The sequence below is a fragment of the Oncorhynchus tshawytscha genome, linkage group LG25 (genome assembly GCF_018296145.1).
Source record: "Oncorhynchus tshawytscha isolate Ot180627B linkage group LG25, Otsh_v2.0, whole genome shotgun sequence".
Taxonomy (NCBI): domain Eukaryota; kingdom Metazoa; phylum Chordata; class Actinopteri; order Salmoniformes; family Salmonidae; genus Oncorhynchus; species Oncorhynchus tshawytscha.
The window spans coordinates 32,350,562-32,374,361 of NC_056453.1; positions in this window are offsets into that span (position 1 = coordinate 32,350,562).

A 23,800-nucleotide genomic window follows, 5' to 3' on the forward strand; every position below is an offset into this window, starting at 1 on the left:
CGTTAGTTTACTTCAATTAGGAGATGGGCTAAATATATGGAGGATTGGAAATGATGAAGACAATTAGATTGATATTGATGGAAGCCACAATCAATCGGCAATATTAAAACCGATCTACCCCTTAAAAAAAGACAGTGGAGATACACTATAGCACACACACACACACTGATCTTTGATTGAGACAGGGGAGACAGATGCTACCACAGGACAAGATGGACATATTGGTGAAATCACACCCACACTGTTATGGTGCCAGGCTGGGGATGGATAGAGGAAAATACCTCAGTAACTGATCTAGAAGGCACCAGACTTCTGTCACATATGACCACTTCTGTAGCATAGTGACAGAGACTACTGCAAATGAACCGGATATGTTTTGTCATTGACGATGACAGTTATTTTAGACATCAGATAGGCATCACATATTCTGTGAATATCTACATCTTCTAGATTACAGGGATGAAGGAGAGACCCTTTTCACAGTATAGGGTCGAACTAAACCGTACTTTGCTGACACTGATATTTTACTTTTCAGCAAGGTTCCAGCAACTATTTGTCTAAGCATAACCAGGCCAGCCAGGCAAGTACAGCCTGGCTCAGCTCTGTAGTGTGAAAAGCCATGCAGTGTAATAGCCTCCCTGGGATGTCTGTGTACAGGGGTTCCCAAGGCAACACTCTGCGACAGAGGCCTTTATTCTTTGTGTGTCTCTGAGACTGGGACTTCTAAAGAGGAGATCAAACAGCAAGGAGCTTTGTTCCTGTCAGTGCACTCTCGAGTAACACACACACACACACACACACACACACACACACACCCAGGCACACACACACGCACACACACACACACACACACACACACACACACACACACACACACACACACACACACACACACACACACACACACACACACACACATACACATACACCCACACACAGGCACACGCACACACCCACACACAGGCACACGCACACACCCACACACAGGCACACGCACACACACACACAGGCACACGCACATGCACACGCACACGCACACACACGCACACACACACACACACACACACACACACACACACACACACACACACACACACACACACACACACACACACACACACAGGAACACCTACACCCACACACACACACACACAAATAAAACCACGGTTTGCAACTGCACATGGTGACAAAGATTGTACTTTTTGGAGAAATGTCCTCTGGTTTGATGAAACAAAAATAGAACTGTTTGGCCGTAATGACCATCGTTATGTTTGGAGGTAAAAGGATGAGGCTTGCAAGCCGAAGAACACCATCCCAACCGTGAAGCATGGGAGTGGCAGCATCATGTTTTGGGGGTGCTTTGCTGCGCAGAACTGAAAAAGCGCGTGCGAGCAAGGAGGCCTACAAACCTGACTCAGTTAGACCAGCTCTGTCAGGAGGAATGGGCAAAAATTCACCCAACTTATTGTGGGAAGCTTGTGGAGGGCTACCCGAAACGTTTGACCCAAGTAAAACAATTTAAAGGCAATGCTACCAAATACTAATTGAGTATGTAAACTTCTGACTCACTGGGAATGTGATGAAAGAAATAAAAGCTCAAATAAATTATTCTCTCTACTATTATTCTGACATTTCACAAGTGGTGATCCTAACTGACCTAAGACAGGGAATTTTAACCAGGATTAAATGTCAGTTATTGTGAAAAACTGAGTTTAAATGTATTTGGTTGAGGTGTATGTAAACTTCCGACTTCAACTGTATACCCAATACACACAAAGTAAAGTAAAGGAATTAACAATATATAAATATATGGACTAGCAGTGTCAGAGTGGCAAAGACTAAGATACAGTAGAATTGTACAGAATACAGTATATACATAGGAGATGAGTAATGCAAGACATGTAAGCATTATGAAAGTGACTAGTGTTCCATTTTTTAAAGTGGCCAGTGATTTCAAGTCTATGTATATAGGCAGCAGCCTCTAATGTGCTAGTGATGGCTATTTAACAGTCTGATTGCCATGAGAAAGGTGTTTTTCAGTCTCTCGGTCCCAGCTTTGATGCACCTGTACTGACCTCGCCTTTTCGATGATAGCGGCAGTAGCTTGGGTGGTTGTTGTCCTTGATGATCTTTTTGGCCTTCCTGTGACATCGGGTGCTGTAGGTGTCCTGGAAGGCAGGTAGTTTGCCCACGGTGCAGCGTTGGGCAGACTGCACCACCCTCTGGAGAGCCCTGCGGTTGCGGGCAGTGCAGTTGCCGTACCAGGCTGTGATACAGCCCGACAGGATGCTCTCAATTGTGCATCTGTAAACGTTTGTGAGGGTTTTAGGTGCCTAGGCAAATTTCTTTAGCCTCCTAAGGTTGAAGAAGCATTGTTGTGCCTTCTTCACCACGCTGTCTGTGTGGGAGGACCATTTCAGTTTGTCAGTGATGTGTACCCTGATGTGTACCCTGAGGAACTTTCTAAGCTTTCCACCTTCTCCACTACTGTCCTGTTGATGTGTGGATAAGGTGGTGCTCCCTCTGCTGTTTACTGTAGTCCACGATCCTCTCCTTTGTTTTGTTGACGTTGAGCGAGAGGTTATTTTCCTTGCACCACACTCCCAGAGCCCTTACCTCCTCTCTGTAGGCTGTCTTGCCTTTGCTGGCAATCAAGCCTACTACTGTTGTATCAAATGCAAACTTGATGATTGAGTTGGAGGCGTGCTTGGCCACACAGTCATGGGTGAACAGGGAGTACAGGAGGGGACTAGGCACGCAACCTTGTGGGGCCCCAGTGTTGAAGATCAGCGAAGTGGAGGTGTTGTTTCCTACCTTTACCACATGGGGGCGGCCCATCAGGAAGTCCAGGACCTAGTTGCACAGGGCGGGGTTCAGAGCCAGGGCCTCAAGCTTAATAATGAGCTTGGAGGATACTATGTTGTTGAATGCTGAGCAATAGTCAATGAACAGCTTACATAGGTATTCCTCTTGTCCTGATAGGATAGGGCAGTGTGCAGTGTGATGGCGATTGCATCGTCTGTGGATCTATTGGGGCAGTAAGCAAATTGAAGTGGGTCTAGAGGGACAGATAAGGTAGAGGTGATATGATCCTTGACTAGTCTCTCAAAGCACTTCATGATGACAGAACTGAGTGCTACGGGGAAATAGTAATTTAGTTCACTTACCTTTGCTTTCTTGGGTACAGGAACAATGATGGCCATCTTGAAGCAAGTGGGGACAACTGACTGACTGTCAGTAAACACACCAGCCAGCTGGTCTGCATATGCTCTGAGGACGCGGTTAGGGATGCCATCTAGGCCGGCAGCCTTGTGAGGGTTAACACGCTTAAATGTCTTACTAACGTTCAGCCACGGAGAAGAAGAGCCCACAGTCCTGGGTAGCGGGCAGCGTCGGTGGCACTGTTATCCTCAAATCAGGCGAAGAAGGTGTTTAGCTTGTCCAGAACCAAGACGTCAGTGTCCGCGACATGGCTGGTTTTCCTTTTTGTAGTCCGTGATTGTCTGTAGACCCTGCCACATACGTCTCGTGTCTGAGCCGTTGAATCGACTCCACTTTGACTCTATACTGACGTCTATACTGTTTGAGTTTCTACCTATAGGAAGGGGGGAGCAAAATGGATTTGTGGTCAGATTTGCCCGAAAGGAGGGCGGGGGAGGTTCTTGTAGACATCCCGGAAGTTGGTGTAGCAGTGGTCATGTGTTTTAGCAGCGTGTGTACTACAATCGATGTGTTGATAGAACTTCGGCAGCCTTTTCCACACAATTGTTAAAACCCCAGCCACAATAAATGCTGCCCCAGGATATCTGGTTTTCAGTTTGCATAAAGTCCAGTGAAGTTCTTTGAGTGGGTTGGTGGTATCGGCTTGAGGGGGATATACATGGCCGTGACTTTAACCGCAGAAAGTTCTCTTGGGAGATAATACGATCAGTGAAGTATTCTTGGTCAGGACTTGAGTTCTTGTATGTTATCGCAATTACACCATACCCTCCCGCCCTTTTTCCCGGAGAGATATTTATTCCTGTCTGTGCGATGAACTGAGAACCCAACTGGCTGGACCGACTCAGACAGTATATCCCAAGAGAGAGCCATGTTTACATGAAACAGAGTTTCATGTAACATTAGCGAGCAATACACTCGGAAGCGGTGGGTGGGGTGCGCACCTCCCAAGTCGGACTAGAAGACCACTCTGAGTACCTCTCCTCCACCGGCGTTGTTTTGGGTCGGCCTCTGGAATCAGTTCAATTGCCCTGGGGGATGGAACAAAGGATCCACTTTGGGAAAGTCGTATTCCTGGTCGTAATGCTTGTAGTGGTGGTGAGTTCTGCCACTCTGATATCCAATAGTTCTTCAAGGATACATGTAATGACACAAAAAAAATCTGGGCTAATAATGTAAGAAGTAATATATTAAAAAATACTGCAAAGTTCCTAAGAGCTAACAGCCCTCTCTGTCGACGCCATTTTCTCTCTCTCTCTCTCACACACACACACACACACACACACACACACACACACACACACACACACGGTATGCATCTGAGATTTATACAGTGGTGCATTAAGTATGAAATAGCGGTATGTGTGTGTGTCAAACCTGCATTTTAAATTAAAATCTCAGTAGCCAGAACACCTACAAGTTTTTAGTGTGAGATTGTGTTATTTTGTCAATGCAAAAGTGAGAGAGAGAGGGAGAGAGAGAGAGGGAGAGAGAAAGAGGGAGAGCGGTATTGCGAGAGAGTGAGAAACAGAGAGAGGAAGAGAAAGAGGGAGAGAGGAAGAGAAGAAGAAAGAGTGAGGGAGGTAGAGGGTAGAAAGATGGAGAGAGAGAAAGATACAGAGATACTATACTTGATAAAGAAGTTTGTAGTAAATGGTATTATACTGTTGAGTACTATACTACACACTGTAGTATCCCTCGATCATGTGTAGTATTTACTATAGGTTGTTGTATACTTTTGTGCCACCCATAAGTGAGAAACATGCCAAGTATTGACGATTGTGTTCCGTACAGAATATACAAAAGAGCAGATGCTCTGAACTACAGTTTATGAAGCATTTGCTCTTTTAGTATTTCTCAATTAGGTTTCCTCAAGGAGAAAGCTATGGGGAAACAAAATTCCCGAAGCATTGAGGTTTTCCAGCAATTATGTAGAAAATAGGTTCTTTACCCGAGACTTTGATCAACACAGTGTACACTAGTGGTAGCTGCTGGTCAAGAATTTAGAGCAGCCAAATGATTATAGATGACGCCCCACATCCCGTAGCGAGTGCACAACGTAGCCTTTTTGTCTTCTACCAATCCAAATCTGGTGGTTTGTTGATGCAACGAAGCTTCGGATGTCATTGATCATGTGCTACAGGCATCGGCACATTTCTTCGAAGTACACTGCTTAGCGAGTTCAACGCATGTTCTCAGATCTCCAGCATCAAGCATAACATCACTGCAGAAAGCCTCCAATTCTATGTCAAAGATAATAAAACAAAAAAACACTATAGTAAATACTACAGTATATTACAGTCCACAAAAACATTACAGTAAATACTACAGTATATTACAATCCACAAAAACATTACAGTAAATACAACAGTATATTTCAATGCACAAAAACAGTAAATACTACAGTATACTATAATCCACAAAAACACTACATAAATGAATATGGTATAAAGTGTATAATAGTTTCATTTTACTACAGCATTTATACTACAGTCCAAATACTCCAGTATTCACAGTAGTGTTTTTTATTTACCTTTATTTAACTAGGCAAGTCAGTTAAGAACACATTCTTATTTACAATGACGGCTTAGAATCAGTGGGCTAACTGCCTTGTTCAGGGGCAGAATGACCTTGTCAGCTCTGGGATTTGATCTTGCAACATTTCGGTTACTAGTCCAATGCTTTAACCATTAGGCTACATGCCACGTAGTGACAAATTTTAGTACGCAAAAACAATAGAGTATTTATACCATAGTATACTATAGTATTTTTTCAGGTGAAGAGATACAGAAGGGAGATGAAGAGCGGTAGAGAAAGAAAGAGAGACAAAGAGATCTGGATAGTGTTACTAAGAGTCCCTCGTGTCCTTCACCTCTCTCTGACTCTCAAATACTGTCAATTACTTTAAGAGCTTTTCTAAACTGTTACTTGTACACACACACGTTGGATACATCCTTTCTGAGGCAGCCATTCAGGATATGATTATCAAATGGAACGGCAATTCAATCAAAGGCATGTTGAATGTCGAGGTCACTGCTCCACTGACAGCTTTTTCCCAAAGTATTCCTCAGTAGATCTGAAACAGGGGAGATGGGACCGTGCAGGGGTGTAAAGTACTTCAGTAAAAATACTTTCAAATCCTACTTTAGTCATTTTTGTGGTATCTGTACTTTACTATTTATATTTTTGACAACTTTTACTTTTACTCCACTACATTCTTAAAGAAAATGGGTACTGTTTACTCCCATAGAGTTCAGGGAAGTAGTAATCAGAGAGGTAGAGTTCAGGAACACACACACGCTCTGGTAGCAGCACTGATACAGTACTCGTTTGCTGTCTCTTTGCATACGTATCTGAATTAATAATAAGATGTTACCATTTTCCTGGCCTCCTGTGTGTGTGTGTGTTTAATTTTAGGTCCCCATGAGGATAGAGGAACATAACGTGTGTGTGTGTGTGTGTGTGTGTGTGTGTGTGTGTGTGTGTGTGTGTGTGTGTGTGTGTGTGTGTCTATGGCCAGTCCATTTTTGGATATAATTACACTCCAAAACCATTAACTTACTCTTACCTCTTCATAAGACATTCCCCTCTCCTACTCTCCTTTATCCCTATCACTACAGATGTCATTTAAACCAGTTTGCTACAGCAGGAAAATAATCATGCAGCAACAGGAAATGTGGATTATTATGTGGATTATAATTAATGGACATTTTTCTAGGGGTTGATATGGAAGCCCTGAAGCCCAAGCCAAAAACTCTTGGAATTATCTTGTTTGAATGACTTAGTATATAATTAAAATGACTTGGTATCTTCTTTGAACATTTTAGTATCTTGTATGAACGACTTAGTAAAAAAAATAGTTCAAATAAGATGCTAAATGGTTTAACATGCTCTGCCTAGAATTCTCCCTTATTTTATCACTATACTTTTAATTATGTCACACCCTGATCTGTTTCACCTATCTTGTGCTCGTCTCCACCCTCCTCCAGGTGTCCCTTGTGTATTTATGCCTGTATTTTCTGTTTGTCTGTTGCCAGTTCGTCTTGTCTCATCAAGCCTACCAGTGTGTTTTTCCAGTACTCCTATTTCTCTCTAGCCCTTGTTTTTCTAGTTTTTCCCTGTTTTGACCATTCTAACTGCACTGACCCCAAGCCTGCCTGCCGTTCTGTACCTTACTGACTCTGCCCTGGATTACGGACCACTGCCTGACCTGACTCCGAGCCTGCCTGCCGTTCTGTACCTGCCTGACTCTGACCAGATTACGAACCTCTGCCTTCCCTGACTGCGAGCCAGCCTGCCGTTCTGTACCTGCCTGACTCTGACCAGATTACAAACCTCTGCCTGCCCTGACAGCGAGCCTGCCTGCTGTTCTGTACCTTACTGACTCTGACCAGATTACAAACCTCTGCCTGCCCTGACAGCGAGCCTGCCTGCTGTTCTGTACCTGCCTGACTCTGCCCTGGATTACGGACCTCTGCCTGACCTGACAGCGAGCCTGCCTGCTGTTCTGTACCTTACTGACTCTGACCAGATTACAAACCTCTGCCTGCCCTGACAGCGAGCCTGCCTGCTGTTCTGTACCTGCCTGACTCTGCCCTGGATTACGGACCTCTGCCTGACCTGACAGCGCCTGACCTGCCTGACTCTGACCAGATTACGAACCTCTGCCTGACAGCGAGCCTGCCTGCTGTTCTGTACCTGCCTGACTCTGCCCTGGATTACGGACCTCTGCCTGACCTGACAGCGAGCCTGCCTGCTGTTCTGTACCTTACTGACTCTGACCAGATTACGAACCTCTGCCTGCCCTGACAGCAAGCCTGCCTGCTGTTCTGTACCTTACTGACTCTGCCCTGGATTACGGACCTCTGCCTGCCCTGACAGCGAGTCTGCCTGCTGTTCTGTTCCTGCCTGACTCTGACCTGGATTACGGACCTCTGCCTGCCCTTGACCTGTCTTTTGCCTGCCGCCTGTTTGGTCAATAAACATCTGTGATTCTAGCTGTCTGGATCTGGGTCTTATCCTGAGTCGTGATAAATTAGGCCTATTCGGTTGTAATGATTTAGGCTGCCCCACCCAAAGTAACCTATATATAATTGATATATTGTACTTTCTAACATCAGTATATGTAATTTCTATTTTGAAATATTTTAATGGATGTTTTAGGTAGGCATTACATTAGGCTACTGTAAAATGTTTTTTCGTTTTTCTTGGAATAGAAACCACCATAATATAAATTAATTTAATTAAGCATAAATAATAAAGGCCAGTATCAGCTTCTTTTCATAAATAAAAGGGAATAAATCATCTCAAACTGCAGTGGTGAAATGGTTTGTGCACAGAAGCAAGCACCAACATGCTTTACATGTGCATTGAGTGTGAAACATTTAATCAAATTAAATATTTGTATTATTATAAAGACAGAAAAATATTACATGTAAAAGCTTAATTACATACATTAATATAGCCTAAACATACAGTTAAAGTATCCATCAGCAGCCATGCGTGGGTAAACTCACAGGGAAAGCCAAACCAGAAAAAAAAGTCATATTACTACCTATGTGTTGTGATAATTGCATTGTTTGCTCTATAACCTATTAGTTCATATGCCTTGCAACTGTGATACATAGTCCTAAGGCCGAGACAATAAGAAGACACAGTGGCCGAATAAATTCAACCACACCTTTGTTTCTTCACAAAACCGGAGAGCAACAGCTGTCAGGTGAAGTCCACAAAGCATATTGCATGTAACAAACAGTTACATGACCTATAGCATGGTCAAGCAAGTTAATGTCTCCACCATTTTCAGAATACTAAACAACTATTGATTTTGAACCACGGAGAGTTACCGCAAGTAGAATTTTGTTTTACTCACCCTGCGCCAATGCCATCCTCTCTTTTATGTTGACGAAGTAGTCTATGACTCTGTCATACAGTATCCACTTTTATTTTTTGTTGTCCTAGGCTGCCTGGCTAAAATGCTTGCTCTCCGGTCTAACTTCATGGGCAATGTTAGCTAGTTAACATTAGCCTTCTCCATCTACATGTAACTACATATTGACATTCCATCTTCTCGGGCCAGGGGCAGAATGTATGAATTAATGGGGCGGCAGAGTAGCCTAGTGGCTGGAGAGTTGGACTAGTAACCGGAAGGTTGCAAGTTCAAACCCCCGAGCTGACAAGGTCCAAATCTGTCCTTCTGCCCCTGAACAGGCAGTTAACCCACTGTTCCTAGGCTGTCATTGAAAATAAGAATTTGTTCTTAACTGACTTGCCTGGTTAAATAAAGGTAAAATAAAAAAATAAAAAAATGGTTGGATCAGAATCACCGTTATAATCATTGGCCAGTACGGAGAAATAAGTAAAACCACAAGTCCAAATCCCCATCTCCAGCGATGGCTAATTAAGGAAAGGGGAAATTTTTGTTGGCGAGCCACCGGAGGACAACAACACAATGAGATGCAATAATTCAAGAAGTTTCAATGTCAATGTGATTTGATTGGAGTGAAGCCAAATCCAAACTGTCTTACCTTGACACTTTGTTTTGGTGCGCCAGGACCATTCACAGTTCAGCTCACTCAGTTTAGCTCAACGCTGATTGGCTATAATTTTATACTTTTTTTATCAAGGGAGGCCAAATGATCGCTGGCCTTGCATTCAATGCTACAGTTGGCAACAATGTAATACTTGTTTTGACTCTTTTCAGACACCATCAGATAGATGGCCTACACACACAGAGACAGAGAGGTGCTATTTGGATGCTTTGTAATGGTGAGATACATTCAGTCTCTTGCGAATTGAAGGAAAACTATGAAACACAGAAAAGTGAAAGATAAATTATTATTTCATTATTTAAAAAAAATGTGTAAACATTTTTGGGGGGGAAGCCTGGCTTCCCTTGGCAACAATGAATACATGCTACTGGTACTGTATCATCACCAATAATTAAATTAACTTGAATAATAGGTTTATCCTGTGAACAACATGCTTTTATTTGCCCACTAGAGAATCGCCTACAAAAAAAGCTTTGTGATAGGCTATGAAGAAATTTCAGTGCCAACAGAAATTGTATTTGAATTTCATAATTTTGAATTTGTATTAGGATATTGCATTTCAATTACATTTTTTTTATTTTTAATTTATGTACAAACGTAATCATTGAATTTATATATTGAACTTGTATTTCATGATTTGAAACTCAATTGAATGAATATTGAATTCAACTTTAAAATTAGATTGAAATGTAATTGGATATTCAAGTTCAATATTTACATATTCAGTTTCAATATGGTAGATATCGCATTCATTGTCTGTCTATCAAGTTTCCAAACTATAATTTCAAGTTTATTAAAGTTTCATAATATTCAACTACTCAGATGCATTCAGATTCAGTTATCAAATTCAGATATCTATTTAAAACCAGAGACGACATACTAGTATTTGCCAGCTCACTGTGGTAAACAAAATCTTCTGTCGGTTTCTGAAGCCAATGTGGCATGTTTCATTTATTTTCTTCCAATGAATTTGGCTCTAGGGTTTTAACTGTTTTGTCTATGAGCTATTATGACCCCATTCCTGAAAGATACTCTATGGAGCATGGGCGTGCTTTTTGTTCCCCTCTATGATGATCACAGGAAGTGACTGTCACAAAAAACAACATTTGGCCCCTGTAAGAATATTCACTGAGTATAAAACATTAGGAACACCTGCTCTTTCCATGACCAGGTAATTCCAGGTGAAGGCTCAATCTTAGTCCTGTATTGATGCTTTGCATTTTTGATTATTCGTTGAGGGTGTAGCGGCATTTCTTAAGTGTCCAGATTAATGTCCCACTCCTTGAAAGCGGCAGCTTTAGTCTAACTCAGTGCAGATGTTGCCTCTAATCCATGGCTTCTGTTTGGGATATGTACGTATGGTCACTGTGGGCGACTTTGTCGATGCACTTATTATTAATGATGTGGTAAACACCTCAATTCAATCGGATGAATCCCGGAACATATTCCTGTCTGTGTGAGACAAAAAGTCCTGTCGCTTAGCATCCACTTCATCGGAAGTTGAGTGCGTCACTGGTGCTTCCTGTTTGAGTTTTTACTTCTAAGCAGGAATCAGGAGGATATAGTTATGGTCAGATTTGCTAAATGGAGGGCAATGGGGAGCTTTGTATGGGTGTTTGTGTGTGGAGTAAATTTTATCTTGAGTTTTTCCGCCTCTTGTTGCACAGTTGACATGATGGTAGAAATGAGTTAAGACAGATTTTTTTGTTTTCTTGCATTAAAATCATCGGGCACTAAGAGCGCCGCCTCGGGGTGATCATTTTCTTGTTTGCCAATAGTTCGCCAATAGAACGGATGGTAGAGGCGGTTGGTTATCCTCTCGCCGACGTATCTCGCTCGCCGACGTCTCGTCAGGTATTCCGCACGCCGGCCTCTATAACGGCCCCTCTTCCACTCTGAGTGTCAGAGTTTTGGCCTGATCTGGGATGACACTTGCCCACTTACATGCTCTGGCATTCAAAAGCAGCCCTGCTTTATGCTATCAAAGAACTGTCAGTGAATTAACATATCCATGGATGGAGTCAGTGAATGAATGGCTGCAGCAACCATGACACGGTCTGACAAGCTACATAACAAATGAGGCCAAATTAGACAAAATAACATTTAAGTAATTCAAACAAGATAAGTCGTTCAAATGAGTTAGTATCTCGTTCGAATGACTTAGTATCTCATTTGAATGACTTAGTATCTTCTTTGAATGACTTAGTATCTCGTTTGAATGACTTAGTATCTCGTTTGAATGACTTAGTATCTTGTTTGAATGACTTAGTATCTCATTTGAATGACTTAGTATCTCGTTTGAATGACTTAGTATCTCGTTTGAATGACTTAGTATCTCGTTTGAACGACTTGGTATCTCATTTGAACGACTTGGTATGTCGTTTGTATTACAATCTTTTGTTTGATCGGGATACTAAGTCATTCAAACGAGATACTAAGTCATTCAATCAAGATACTAAGTCATTCAAACGAGATTTGTTTTTGCCTTGGGCTTCAGGGATTCCATTGGTGAATACATTTATCGTAAGGGAAAATCAAGTCTGACATTTCAAAGTGGAAAACACAAACTTCAGAAGGCTTTTCCTTTAAAAAACTCAAATACACCACACATTTTTAAATGTCCTGCTTGCAGGAAGGTTCTCCTGCAATAGGGTGATCAAATTAAGATGCTACATCTCTAGTGTGTTTGCACAGCTATTTCATGTTACCATGTAGACAGACAGATAGACAAACAGTAACTTTTCTCACGTCAGTAGGTATAGCCAGGAGGTGAACAGCATTTCAATTAAGGCTCTCAGTTGAGCAGAAAATTACATTTCTGAGTCAGGTGCCGAATCAAAAACAGACTACACCAAATAGATGTATTAGAATTTCAGAGAAGTGTGTGTGTGTGTGTGTGTGTGTGTGTGTGTGTGTGTGTGTGTGTGTGTGTGTGTGTGTGTGTGTGTGTGTGTGTGTGTGTGTGTGTGTGTGTGTGTGTGTGTGTGTGTGTGTGTGTGTGTGTGTGTGTGTGTGTGTGTTTGTGTGTGTGTGTGTGTGTGCATGTACGTGCCTGTATGTATCCGTGCAAGGAGAATTGGAGAGAGGGAAACTAGTGGTAGACAAGAAGAAGAAGAAGAAGAAGAAGAAATCAATGAAATCACAGTTTTAACAGACAGGCCCATCACTAATAGATTATTATAAAACTGTAGCAGGGGTATCAATGAGCCATTTCACTTTCAGTGAGCTAGTCCTTCAAACTCAAAAGGTTGCATTTGAAATGGTACCCGATTCCTTGTATAGTGCACTACTTTTGACCAGAGCCCTACGGACCCTGGTCCATCGTTTTGCAATATGCAGTAAAGGGAATAGGGTGTGATTTCAGTCCAAATCAGGCCATTCTTCAACGAGTGCTGGACTGTTTAGAAGAAAGAGCATGTGCTAAACGCCTTTAATGTTGCATGAGCTGCATAATTTATCACGATGAGTCTTACACAACCATCCAACCCATCTCTGTCCCCCCCTATCAACTTAAAGGAGAATATTAATGGCTCTCAGGCTTAAGTAGCTTAATCAGTCAGTATTGTGGTTGTATATGAGAACCATTGGAGACAGGCCATTACGCAGAGCTATTAGAACACAAAAACCCACTTAGATATCATTAGTCTAAAACAGGGGGAATGTCAATCTGCGCTAAAGCACTAAGCAGCACGGAGCAGCTCATGATTTAAATAAGTTAGTGGGGTTAATTGACGTCAGGCACCGATGATGTGGAACACATAATATTGTAGGTCATGTGGAAGTGGGAGGACAGAGAAGAAGAGTTTGGATTCTATGGATGAACGGCATGTTTAATTAGCAGAAATTTTGCTCATTTGGAAAATATATCAAAGAATGTTTCAAGTGTCAAAGGACACATTAATACTGGAGATATTCCACGTGTTGAAGTATTAATAAAAAAACGTCAATGTGAAGTTTTATTTAAACCTCAATGAGTTCAATGTGAAGTTTTATTTAAACCTCAATGAGTTCAATGTGAGGTTTGTGATATTTTATGCTGCTTCGTCATTATAATGCAACTCTATGGATAATGTGATGGCTATATTGCAACCAGAGGAAGTAGAAACACCTGAAACTGCCTTTTCCTGCAAGCTAGAGCCATAATCGTTATGCCTAGTAATCATTATGCGGTTTTAAACAATAATCACGGTTTCCGACTTCAGTTAGATTTTTGTTTTTAAACATGAAATGCATTATGAAGTAATGACATTCAAATTATTTTAGAGCTTTTTAATGGAAATCCCAATGCCAAAAATTGTGAAAATATCATGACACAAGGCGAGACCCAGATGCAGACACAGGAGGCAGAAGGTTGGAGTATAAGCTGTTTAATAATCCAAAAGGAGTAGGCAAGAGGATGGTCATGGACAGGCAAAAAGGTGAAAACCAGTTCAGTCCAGGAGGTACAGATTGGCAGACAGTTGGAGCTCAAAAATAAATAATACTTTTTGAGCTGTAGCTCAAAAATAAGCGAGCACTGAGAAAGAAAACCACGACAGGTACCAGGATCTCCAGAATATGGCCCGGGGGAGGTAAGCAGGGTTCCCGGGGAACTGGGGTAGGCTGTACCAACTCACCACTAAAAGGAAAAAACGCACTGGGAAGTTGGGATCTCTCAGGGATGGCAGAAAGAGACAGGAAACACAGGGATAAATACACTGGGGAAGCGACACCTGGAGGGGGTGGAGACAATATCAAAGACAGGTGTAACAGATCAGGGTGTGACAGAGCATTCAATTGCCAAAACATGTCATATATTCCATTGCCTCTGTCAAGTCAACATTGGATAGACATCATTAGAATAATAGGAAATTCCTATGAAATTATCATATTTCAGTTTTGTATATTACTTTTTATTTCATTAATTTATTATTTTTCATTCCTTAAAAAGTAATTGTGTAGTCTGATCAGGCAGTAGCAGTCAGCCAGCTAGGCCATCTAACATGATGTACTCTCCATACTGTACTGTTGTATTAGTTCTTCAAAATAGATAAGGCATATTTTCACGAACTGTATCTGTCCCTCTTGTTATTGTGTTATGTACAGTACATTTCTCTCTAATGCGGTCTATGTATTTCTAACCTAACCTAGCATGCGTAAAAGTGTAGCCGTCTCTGTCTCTGAACGCGAAAGAACAAGCACAATGGATTATGGTTATTGTAGTTAATTACCATGTTTATTTGCTGAACTAGGTTGAATATTTGCTTAATGAAAACTACAACTCCCTTCGGCCCAGCATTCCACATAGTTCTTGACTTGATTTCTCTCGTGAATGATTTGGCACGTAAGGCTCACAAAAAACTAAACTAAATGGAATTCAAGTCCAATTAGTTGTTTAATTACCTGCCCCCAAAAATCTACTCAGCACTACTAATTATGTCTATTTTTCTGCATAAGTTATCTAAGCATACTTCTTTACCCGTTCAATTGTCATTCTGCCTATTGTATATCACACATCTTAATATGCTGCACTAATATATCACGACTCAGGATATGACCCAGATGCAGATACAGGAGGTGGATAGTACAGTTCTCAGAAGATGTATTATAAACACGGGGCAGGAAAAGGGCAGGTCGAGGACAGGCAAGGGTTCGTGATCAGGTTCAGAGTCAGGCAGGTACAGGACGGCTGGCAGGCTCAGGGTCAGGGCAGGCAGAATAGTCTGAAGCGGGAAAACTAGGGAACAGAACTTGAGAAAAAGTCGGGAAAGCAGGCTGGTAAAACCTGACAAGACAAGACGAACTGGCAACAGACAAACAGAGAACACAGATATAAATTCACCGGGGATATTGGGGAAGATGGGTGACACCTGGAGTGGGGTGGAGACAAGCACAAAGAAAGGTGAAACAGATCAGGGTGTGACAAATATTTATAGGATATTACATCCAAATTACAACATGGGATAATAACACACATCATCAATACAGTCAGATATCATGGTATCGTGATTACAGTTTTTCCCAATTGTTTACACATTAGACTGGCCCATGAGGCACAATGACCCAAACCTGTAACTAATTTTGCAAAATCATACACCAAATCTGCAATACTACTGGCACATCTTTTGCTTTACACTCAGATTGCAATTCTATGACAAACATTTGGCAAAACACAAGACACAATTCTCTACCTTTGGCACAACCTTCACAACTAAAATCTATTGTGTGCAAATGAAAAACAACACTGTTCAACAAGCTAAACTCAGTTACCAATTGATAATTTTCACTGTTCACATGTGCAAACACTATTTGCGTAAATGTTCACTTTGCAATCAGACCTTTGGTATGGATAAACAAGGCCACAGGTGAGTACTCTTGTGTTTGGAGAACAATGGAGGCAACCTTTGCAGAGAGAGGTAGAGGTAGAGGTAGAGGTAGAGTTGGAGGTGGAGGTGGAGGTAATAGGTAAAAATAGAGATGGAGGTAGAGGTAGAGGTGGAGGTAGATGTAGAGGTAGAGGTAAGATAGAGATGGAGGTGGAGGAAGACCAAGAACAACAAGAGCAATCTCTGATGAAATTTGGGTGACTGTGGTGGACCATGTGGTCAACCATGGTTTTACCTTGAGAGAGGCTGGGCAGAGAGGGCAGCCTAATCTGAGCTGCTTTACCGTAGCATCCATCATCCGGACGTTCCAAAATGAGAATACAGTGCCTTGCTAAAGTATTCAACCCCCTTGGCGTTTTTCTTATTTCGTTGCATTACAACCTGGGATTTAAATAGATTTTTATTGGGATTTCATGTAATGGACATACACAAAATAGTCCAAATTGATGAAGTGAAATTTAAAAAATGACTTGTTTAAAAGAAAGAACAATTTTTTAAAATTGAAAAGTGGTGCGTGCATATGTATTCACCCCCTTTGCTATGAAGCCCCTAAATAAGATCTGGTGCAACCAATTACCTTCAGAAGTCACACAATTAGTTAAATAAAGTCCACCTGTGTGCAATCTAAGTGTCACACGATCTGTCACATGATCTCAGTATATATGCACCTGTTCTGAAAGGCCCCAGAGTCTGCAACACCACCAAGCAAGCGGCACCACCAAGCAAGCGGTACCATGAAGACCAAGGAGCTCTCCAAACAGGTCAGGGACAAAGTTGTGGAGAAGTACAGATCAGGGTTGGGTCATAAAAAAATATCTGAAACTTTGAACATCCCACGGAGCACCATTAAATCCATTATAAAAAATGGAAAGAATATGGTATCACATCAAACCTGCCAAGAGAGGGCCGCCCACCAAAACTCACAGCCCAGACAAGAAGGGCATTAATCCGAGAGGCAAAAAAGAGACCAAAGATAACCCTGAAGGAGCTGCAAAGCTCCACAGCGGAGATAGGAGTATCTGTCCATAGGACCACCTTAAGCCATACCGTCCACAGAGCTGGGCTTTACGAAAGAGTGGCCAGAAAAAAAGCCATTGCTTAAAGATAAAATAAGCAGACACGTTTGGTGTTCGCCAAAAGGCATGTGGGAGACTCCCCAAACATACGGAAGAAGGTACTCTGATTAGATGAGACAAAAATGTTGCTTTTTGGTCATCAAAGAAAACGTTATGTGCGATGCAAACCCAACACCTCTCATCACCCCGAGAACACCATCCCCACAGTGAGGCATGGTTCATGGCAGCAACATGCTGTGTGTATGTTTTTCATCAGCAGGGACTGGGAAACTGGTCAGAATTGAAGGAATTATGGATGTCACTAAATACAGGGAAATTCTTGAGGGATTTGAGATTGGAACATGGGTTCACCTTCCAGCAAGACAGTGACCCTAAGCATACTGCTAAAGCAACACTCGAGTGGTTTAAGTAGAAATATTTAAATGTCTTGGAATGGCCTAGGCAAAGCCTAGACCTCAATCCAATTGAGAATCTGTTGTATGACTTAAAGATTGCTGTACACCAGCAGAACCCATCCAACTTGAAGGAGCAGGAGCCGTTTTGCCTTGAAGAATGGGCAAAAATCCCTGTGGTTACATGTGTATTTTCAGCAAACTTACATGTGTAAATATTTGTATGAACATAACAAGATTCAACAACTGAGACATAAACTGAACAAAATCAAAAGTAACAGTCAGTATCTGGTGTGGCCACCAGCTGCATTAAGTACTGCAGTGCATCTCCTCATGTACAGCACCAGATTTGCCAGTTCTTGCTGTGAGATGTTACCCCACTCTTCCACCAAGGCACCTGCATGTTCCCAGACATTTCTGGGGGGATTGGCCCTAGCCCTCACACTCCGATCCAACAGGTCCCAGATGTGCTCAATGGGATTGAGATCCGGGCTCTTTGCTGGCCATGGCAGAACACTGACATTCCTGTCTTGCAGGAAATCACGCACAGAACAAGTAGTATGGCTGGTGGCATTGTCATGCTGGATGGTCATGTCAGGATGAGCCTGAAGGAAGGGTAAAAGAGGATGTCTTCCTTGTAACGCACAGCGTTGAGATTGCCTGCAATGACAACAAGCTCAGTCTGATGATGCTGTGACACACCACCCCAGACCATGACTGATCCTCCACCTCCAAATCGGAGTACAGGCCTCGTGTAATGCTCATTCCTTCGACGATATACGCTAATCCGACCATCACCGCTGGTGAGACAAAACCGCGACTCATCAGTGAAGAGCACTTTTTGCCAGTCCTGTCTGGTCCAGCAACAGTGGGTTTGTGCCCATAGGCGACACTGTTGCAGGTGATGTCTGGTGAGGACCTGCCTTACAACAGGCCTATACTGCAAGTCCTCAGTCCAGCCCCTCTCACTCTGAGCGCTGATGGAGGAATTGTGCGTTCCTGGTGTAACTCGGGCAGTTGTTGTTGCCATCCTGTACCTGTCCTGTAGGTGTGATGTTCGGATGTACTGATCCTGTGCAGGTGTTGTTACACGTGGTCTGCCACTGCACGGACGATCGGCTGTCCGTCCTGTCTCTCTGTAGCGCCGTCTTAGGCATTTCACAGTACAGACATTGCAATTTGTTGCCCTGGCCACATCTGCAGTCTTCATGCCTCCTTGCAGCATGAATAAGGCATGTTCACGCAGATGAGCAGGGACCCTGGGCATCTTTCTTTTGGTGTTTTTCAGAGTCAGTAGAGAGGCCTCTTTAGTTCCTAAGTTTTCATAACTGTGACCTTAATTGCCTACCGTCTGTAAGCTGTTAGTGTCTTAACGACCGTTACACAGGTGCATGTTCAATAATTGTTTAAGGTTCATTGAACAAGGATGGGAAACAGTGTTTAAACCCTTTACAATGAAGATCTGTGAAGTTATTTGGATTTCTGTTAATTATCTTTGAAAGACAGTGTCCTGAAAAAGGGGCGTTTCTTTTTTGAGGAGTTTAGAGACATACTTGCAGCTGTAATTGCTGCAAAAGGTGGCTCTACAAATGATTGACTTTGTGGGGGTGAATAGTTATGCACACTCAAGTTTTCTCTTGTTTGTTCCACAATAAAAAAATATTTTGCATCTTCAAAGTGGTAGGCATGTTGTGTAAATCAAATGATACAAACCCCTTAAAAAGCTATATTAATTCCAGGTTGAAAGGCCACCTAATAGGAAAAATTCCAAGGGGGGTGAATACTTTCGCAAGCCACTGTAAGTATGTACTGCAGACATTGGACCTATCTACTGCTTTTACTACTTGACGGTAGTACAACATAAAGCACAGTAAAGTCTGTAGATTCCAATACACACTGTAAAGGGAAACAAAGTCAATGTTTTATGTATTACTGTATGTATTAAATTGGGAGCTATACTACTTTGTAACATGTTTATGTTGTATACTGTATTACTGTAGTGTTTAATGTACTGTTTTATAGAATTGAAAGACAACCACCACCGTGATGGTATAACATGTCTATTTACAAACAAGCAGGAGGCTGCCATTGTGAAATCCAACAGCAGATTATTGAAAACCCTGCAATCTTCCATAACGTCAGAGTGAGCTTATCAACCATAGCCCACATACTTAAGAAACAATATCTCTGGAAGTAACAAATCTACAGAGTACCATTTGAAAAGAATTCCCAACGGGTGAAGGATTAACAGTACAAATATGTGCAAGTAAGTAATGTACTGGTGTTACACTCTTGAAACATTAGAGACTCATTGATGTTGCCAGTGAACTTGACAATACAGCAATTACAGTATTTACTCTCATTTCAGAGAATCATGAAGTTGGATGCAAGTCCCATCCCCCAGGAACTCGTTATCATAGATGAGACTGGATTCAATTTAGCAAAGACAAGGAGCAGAGCAAGGAACATCCTTGGTCAACACGCCATCATTGAGGTACCTGGCCAGTAGGGGGAAATGTCACCATATGCGCAGCTATGAGCCACAATGGGGTCCTCCACCACCATTCCACACTTGGACCATAAACACTGCTCATCTTCTTAATGTCCTCCTTAAACATCTTATATGGCAATATGTTTCAGCCAGAGCAGAGAGGGTCAAGTGATCCTGAGCAGCAAATGTATGTTCTAATTTGGGACAACGCAAGTTTCCATCAGACTGCTCCGGTCTGCAATTGGTTCTATCACCATCCCAGGTTTACAATTCTCTGTCTCCCACCATATTTCCCATTTCTCAACCACATGGAGGAGTTGTTTTCAGCATGGTGGTGGAAGGTGTATGATCACAAACTCCATGGAGGAGTTGTATTCAGCATGGTGGTGGAAGGTGTATGATCACAAACCCCATGGAGGTGTTGTATTCAGCATGGTGGTGGAAGGTGTATGATCCCTGGAAGGGGTGCGTCACCTGAGTGGGTTGATTCACTGATGTGGTCATCCTGTCTGGGTTGGCGCCCCCTCGCCCCCCTGGGTTGTGCCATGGCAGAGATCTTTGTGGGCTATACTCAGCCTTGTCTCAGGATGGTAAGTTGGTGGTTGAAGATAACCCTCTAGTGGTGTGGGGGCTCTGCTTTGGCAAAGTAGGTGGGGTTATATCCTTCCTGTTTGGCCCTGTCCGGGGGTGTCCTCGGATGGGGCCACAGTGTCTCCTGACCCCTCCTGTCTCAGCCTCCAGTATTTATGCTGCAGTAGTTTATGTGTCGGGGGCTAGGGTCAGTTTGTTATATCTGGAGTACTTCTCCTGTCCTATTCTGTGTCCTGTGTGAATCTAAGTGTGCGTTCTCTAATTCTCTCCTTCTCTCTTTCTTTCTCTCTCTCGGAGGACCTGAGCCCTAGGACCATGCCCCAGGACTACCTGACATGATGACTCCTTGCTGTCCCCAGTCCACCTGGCCGTGCTGCCGCTCCAGTTTCAACTGTTCTGCCTTATTATTATTCGACCATGCTGGTCATTTATAAACATTTGAACATCTTGGCCATGTTCTGTTATAATCTCCACCCGGCACAGCCAGAAGAGGACTGGCCACCCCACATAGCCTGGTTCCTCTCTAGGTTTCTTCCTAGGTTTTGGCCTTTCTAGGGAGTTTTTCCTAGCCACCGTGCTTCTACACCTGCATTGCTTGCTGTTTGGGGTTTTAGGCTGGGTTTCTGTACAGCACTTTGAGATATCAGCTGATGTACAAAGGGCTATATAAATACATTTGATTTTATTTGATGATCACAAACCCAATGGAGGAGTTGTTTTCAGCATGGTGGTGGAAGGTGTATGATCACAACCCCATGGAGGAGGAGTTTTCAGCATGGTGGTGGAAGGTGTATGATCACAACCCCATGGAGGAGGAGTTTTCAGCATGGTGGTGGAAGGTGTATGATCACAACCCCATGGAGGAGTTGTTTTCAGCATGGTGGTGGAAGGTGTATGATCACAACCCCATGGAGGAGGAGTTGTTTTCAGCATGGTGGTGGAAGGTGTATGATCACAACCCCATGGAGGAGGAGTTTTCAGCATGGTGGTAGAAGGTGTATGATCACAACCCCATGGAGGAGGAGTTGTTTTCAGCATGGTGGTGGAAGGTGTATGATCACAACCCCCATGAACGTATGGCCCTTCTCCAGGCAATGGCCTGTGGTGACATTCCAGCAGAGTCCTGTCAGGGGTGGATGTGTCATGCAAGGAAGATATTTCCCCCGCTGTCTGGCCAAGGAGAATATTGTCTGTGATGTTGATGAAAAACTGTGGCCGGACCAAAACAACAGACATGACTGACTTTGTTTTCACAATTGATTATTTGTTTCTTAGATTTTACTGTATTTTGACAGTTTCTTTATCTATTCCGTACAATTGATCTAACACACAGTACAAATAGGCCTATTTTTATTTGATTATCTAGCTGGTTAGGTAAAGTCAACTTCATGACATTGCTAGGTGGCTAGTATTACAGAGAAACAACTAAACCTTTAGTTTTATTTATTCATCCAGAAAGAATCAATAGGCTACAGAGCTTGGTCAACTTAATTTACATACATACCTCCCCCGAGTCCTGCTCACCACCAGTAGCTGAAATCAAATCAAATGCTGCCCTGGTCCAGTCATTCTGCCCCCTTCCTCAAAAAAAAGCTGAGACTCACCTCTGGAGACACACACATGGAGACACACACACACGGACACACACACCCACGCACACACGCCCACATCCCATTGTCATTTTTGGCAGCTGTGAGTCTTTCTGGGTAAGCCTCTAAAAGCTTTGCACACCTGGATTGTACAATATTTGCCCAATGGTCTTTAAAACAATTCTTCAAGTAGGTTGTTAATCAATGCTAGTGATCCATTGTCAAGTCTTGCCATAGATTCTCAAGCCGATTTAAGTCAAAACTGTAATTAGGCCACTCAGGAACATTCAATGTTGTTTTGTTAAGCAATGTCAGTGTACATTTGGCCTTTTTAGGTAATTGTCCTGCTGAAAGGTGAAATTGCCTCCCACTATCTGCAGACAACAAGGTTTTCCTCGAGGATTTTGCCCGTGCTTAACTCTATCCCATTTATTTTCCTCCTAAAAAACCTCCTTAGTCCTTGCCGATGACAAGCATACCTATACCATGATGCAGCCACGACGATGCTTGGTGATGGGTTGTTTTGGATTTGCCCCAACGTTTTGTATTCAGGATCCAATTTTTAATCTTTGTCAATTTTTTGGGCAGTATTACTTTAGTACCTTATTGCAAACAGGATGCAAGTTTTAAAATACATATATACAGAGTGCATTTGAAAAGTATTCAGACACCTTGACTTTTTCCACATTTTGTTAAGTTACAACCTTACAAAAATTCCCTCATCAAATTACACACAATGCCCCATAATGACAAAGCAAAAACGGGTTTTCAGACATTTTTACCAATTTACTGAAATATCACATTTACATACGTATTCAGACCCTTTACTCAGTACTTTGTTGAAGCAACTTTGGCAGCAATTACAGCCTCAAATCTTCTTCGGTATGACGCCACAAGCTTGGCACACCTGTATTTGGGGAGTTTCTCCCATTCTTCACTGCTGATCCTCTCAAGCTCTGTCAGGTTGGATGGGGAGCGTCGCTGCACAGGTATTTTCAGATCTCTCCAGAGATATTAGATTGGGTTCAAGTCCGGGCTCTGCTGGGCCACTCAAGGACATTTACAGACTTGTCCCAAAGCCGCTCCTGCGTTATCTTGGCTGTGTGCTTAGGGCCATTGTCCTGATGGAAGGTGAATATTCGCTCTGGAACAGGTTTTCATCAACGATCTCCGTGGGGATGAAAAACATTCCCACATCATGATGTTGCCACTACCATGCTTCACCGTAGGAATTCCAGGTCTCACTGCAAATGGTCTGAAAACCTATGGTATTTAAGTTATTTATTTGTAATACATTTGCCCAAAAATTTCCCCAAACCTGTTTTCGCTTTGTCATTATGGAGTATTATGTGTAGATTGCTGAGATGTTTTATTTATTTAATCCATTGTAGAATATGGCTGTAACGTAACAAAATGTGGAAAAAGTCAAGGGGTCTTAATACTTTCCGCACGCACTGTTTCAGATAGGAAATACAGTACTACTTCAAATATATAAATATATATATCTATATATATATATATATGAG